Source organism: Saccopteryx leptura, chromosome 6 (assembly GCF_036850995.1).
Source record: "Saccopteryx leptura isolate mSacLep1 chromosome 6, mSacLep1_pri_phased_curated, whole genome shotgun sequence".
Lineage (NCBI taxonomy): Eukaryota > Metazoa > Chordata > Mammalia > Chiroptera > Emballonuridae > Saccopteryx > Saccopteryx leptura.
In genome coordinates, this window is record NC_089508.1 from 42808193 (window position 1) to 42812424 (window position 4232).

The 4232-nt window shown below is 36.7% G+C and overlaps 1 non-coding gene across 1 annotated transcript; it reads left to right on the plus strand.

Annotated features, from left to right (window-relative positions):
• The first annotated feature begins 3228 nt into the window (after window positions 1-3228).
• On the plus strand, window positions 3229-3392 carry LOC136377688 (U1 spliceosomal RNA). The gene has a single exon (XR_010746365.1). It is a non-coding gene; the product is annotated as a U1 spliceosomal RNA (small nuclear RNA).
• Window positions 3393-4232: the final 840 nt, after the last annotated feature.

A 4232-nucleotide genomic window follows, 5' to 3' on the forward strand; every position in this document is an offset into this window, starting at 1 on the left:
GGCTGACAATGTTTAGATGAGTGCTAAAATAAAGACATGCACATTTCACAAATTATTATGCATGTATTTTATAAAATGTTTTTGTCTTTTCAGCAAAAATCACCAATAATGTTGTTATAATCAAGATTTTCACATAATTTGTATTCTATTAACAGGGATGATCTAAATGATTAAAAAATAGAATGCAATTGTATTCAAGTGTACAAAATGTAATTTTCAGCAAAAATATAAATTAAATATTAAAAAATTACAATTAATTTGAAAATTTATTTTCTAATGTTTTCTTTGAAAATATTAAACTTAGCTATTCATTTAAAAGATAAAACACAAATAATAAATTTCAGTATTTAAAACAAAATTATTTAGCTAAAGCTAACCTTTTAATTTTAAAGTAAATTCAACTTTATTAACTATTTTTGTCAAAATGAAACTAATAACAGTAGTGAAAAATTTTTATTGCATACATATACCTAGATCAGGGGTCCCCAAACTACGGCCCGCGGGCCACATGTGGCCCCCTGAAGCCATTTATCCAGCCCCCGCTGCACTTCCAGAAGGGGCACCTCTTTCATTGGTGGTCAGTACTGTATGTGGTGGTGCCACAAAGAGCGGCAGCGCTCACGTACAGTACTACTTCCGGTGACACAGCACGTACACGTCACAGCTCCAGAAGCATGCCATATCACTTGTTACGGCTAGCAGTGACAAATATGGAACCGGACATTGACCATCTCATTAGCCAAAAGCAGGCCCATAGTTCCCATTGAAATACTGGTCAGTTTGTTGATTTAAATTTACTTGTTCTTTATTTTAAATATTGTATTTGTTCCCGTTTTGTTTTTTACTTTATAATAAGACATGTGCAGTGTGCATAGGGATTTGTTCATGGTTTTTTTTATAGTCCAGCCCTCCAATGGTCTGAGGGACAGTGAACTGGCCCCCTGTGTAAAAAGTTTGGGGACCCCTGATCTATTGATAGATCCTCAAAACAATATGAATTGTTTCATATTGCAAATTAGTCTTAAATTTCTATGTGCAATTGTTTTAAAATATACACTAATTTACAAGAACTCTGAAACCACAAATTGGAACACAAAAGGAAGTCAGATAATGGATGTTCAACTTCCTAGGAAATATATATTTTTAATGCAACAATCTATTATGTTTAAGCTGAGAGGAAGGGTTTTATAAGTTACTGTTTGCTCCTTTTTAAAGTTTATCTATTATTAATATTTTACTGTATTTGCTTGTTATTATATTTACATTTTTTAAAATTAAATTTTAGGGGATAACTGGTTAATAAGAGTATATAATTTCAAGTGTACAATACTATAACACAATACATCATCTGTGTATTGCATTGTGTGCTCATCTCTCAAAGTTTTGGCTTCTCCCATCACCATATATTTGACTCCTTTTACCCTCTTCAGACTCCTCCCATCCTCTTATTGTCTGTTCTTGAACTTAAAACTCCTGTACTCCAAAGCAGTGTCTGCTTCCAGTGGAGGCAGTAGCAGAACTGACAGCCTCCATGGTATTGAACACAGGCGCCCGAACACCACTGCATTTTGTTCTAAGGGCTGAGGGTAAGAAAGATACAAAAGCATTTCACTGGAACCTAAGACGTATTAGTCGGCACAGTGAGTATTTAGAGTTATGGGTTGTGCTGTGCTATGCCAACGCAGAGTATTGGATTTAGAAGGACATGTCAATGGCTCTACTAAACTTATCATTTTTAAAATGTTGTGATATATGGAGCCTTCTAAAGCTTGAGATCCCAGTCCTCTTGCCTGGGTCTAAGTGTGAAACTGTTCTGATATGTCTCTTCCTCTCCGTTTCTTTGTTCCGGTTCTAGTTATTTTAGCTCTTGATATTGAAATAGTTCTAACCACCTATGAGTTCTTCTCTTTGCCAAGCCATCTGAGCCGTCTAATTTGTCTAATATTCTGTGACCTACCATGTAATTTTTTACTTCCAGATGTAAACAGACTGTTGATGTCCTCATCAAATTGATGTCCTTTGTTTACTTAAATAATCTTTGTTTCACCAAGCTGTTCTCTTTGTATCCCCAAAACTTGTAGTTCTCGTTTTTTTCTGAGTAAGTTTGCCCACGTGCATCCCCACTTTTTTTTTTTTTTTTTGTATTTTTCCAAAGTTAGAAGCGGGGAGGCAGTCAGACTCCCGCATACGCCCCACTGGGATCCACTCGACATGCCCAGCAGGGGGCGATGCTCGGCCCTTCTGGGGTGTTGCTCCGCTGCAATGGGAGTCATTCTCGCGCCTGAGGCGGAGGCCATGGAACCATCCTCAGTGCTGGGGCCAACTTGCTCCAATGGAGCCTTGGCTGCAGGAGGGAAGAGAGACAGAGAGGAAAGAGAGGGTGAAGGGTCGAAAAGCAGATGGGCACTTCTCCTGTGTGCCCTGACTGGGAATCGAACCAGGGACTTCCACACGCCAGGCCAATACTCTAGCACTGAGCCAACAGGCCAGGGCCGCATCCTCACTTTTTAATCAGTATAATCTTGGCTAAGATGATACCAGCACTTTCCGGCTGACACACACCAACTTCTGTTAAATGGCTTGTGGACATTTTCCAGCTGGATTGTATTTGTCTTCCTATGTATTAGTTATATAAAAGTATAGTAATTTTATTCTTCTCTATTCTTTTAAAACCATAATTATATTTTCATTACAAGAGTAATTATTTTAATTGCCAGAGTAAATGTTTATTTTTAAAAAAACTTTAAAGAATCTTTTTTTTTTTTTTTTTACAGAGGAGAGGGAGAGACAGACTGAGGAGAGACAGAGAGAGAAGGGGGGAGGAGCTGGGAGCATCAACTCCCATATGTGCCTTGACCAGGCAAGCCCAAGGTTTAGAACCGGCGACCTCAGCATTTCCAGGTCGACACTTTATCCACTGCGCCACCACAGGTCAGGCCTATTTTTAAAAAAACTTTAGATGTCTATGAAGTAAAATGTGAAACTTTCTTTATCACGTCTACTCTCATTCCCCAGGAGAGTGTAGTTTGTTGTTTCAGAGCTTTTCTATGTACAAATGCTTACAAACATCTCTGCATACATCTTTTTTTTTTAAAGCAAAAAAGAGATACTATGCTCATCCTAAATACTCTCTTTTATGATTTTCTTCATTGGCATAACAATATATCATGGACCTCTTTCCATGGCAGCACATCAGACTATCTCGTTCTTTAAAAGCTGGACATAGTAATACTTACCTGGCCGGGAGATCCCATGACGACGAGGAAGGTGGTTCTCCCAGGGTGACGCTTATCCAGTACACTCTGGGTGTGCTGACCCTGCGATTTCCCCAAATGTGGGAAACTGACTGCATAATTTGTGGTAGTGAGGAACTATGTGTGCTCTCTCCTCTGAGGAAAAAAAGAAGCTGAACATAATATATAATATATGACTATAATCCAATTAATGAGACTACTAGTATGTATTTTAAAGAGTTATGGTGGGGATTGTAAAGGTCAAGACATTTGAAATGCTTAGAACTGTATTTAGCACATGGTAAGGACTAATACAAGTTACTTATTTAATAGTAAAAGCAATGATAATAATAATAGCAATTTTGTTATTAGTTTATTTGACCATTTCCTGCTGGAAGACATTTATGTTTTCTCTAATTTTTCACTTTTACAAATAATGTTAAAATGAACATCCTTACATATACTCTTGTTCAGCAGACAATGCTAATTCATCTTTCCAATAACAGAATAACAGTTTGGCAATTTTTTAAAGTTTACTGTATTTCCGATTATAAAAGTAATACTTGCTCATTGTAGAGAACTGGAAAAAATATTTAAAACGTCAAAAGACTAAACCCAATCATAGCCTACCATTCACAGATAAAATTACTATTAGCATTTTAATGTATTTCGTTGGGGATCATTCTATTGGATAAGTTTATGTGCTTTTTTCATTAAATATTATAGAGAAAGCAATTGCCCACAGCATTAAACATTTTGTCACACAAATATACAATTTTCTTAACTGTTTTCTAGTTGTTGGATATTTAAGTTATTCCTAATTTTCACCATGTAAGTTAAGTCTGCGGTTAACTTTTGAACATAAGTTTTTGCTCATGTTTCAGTTTTCTGAAAATGTGAGGATTACAAAAACTTTTGGTTGCCACAGTAGTTTCCAGGAAGGTTGTTAGCAAAGTAACAGAGGGCCTGTTCCAGAAACGCAGAGGTCAGCCTCCACTT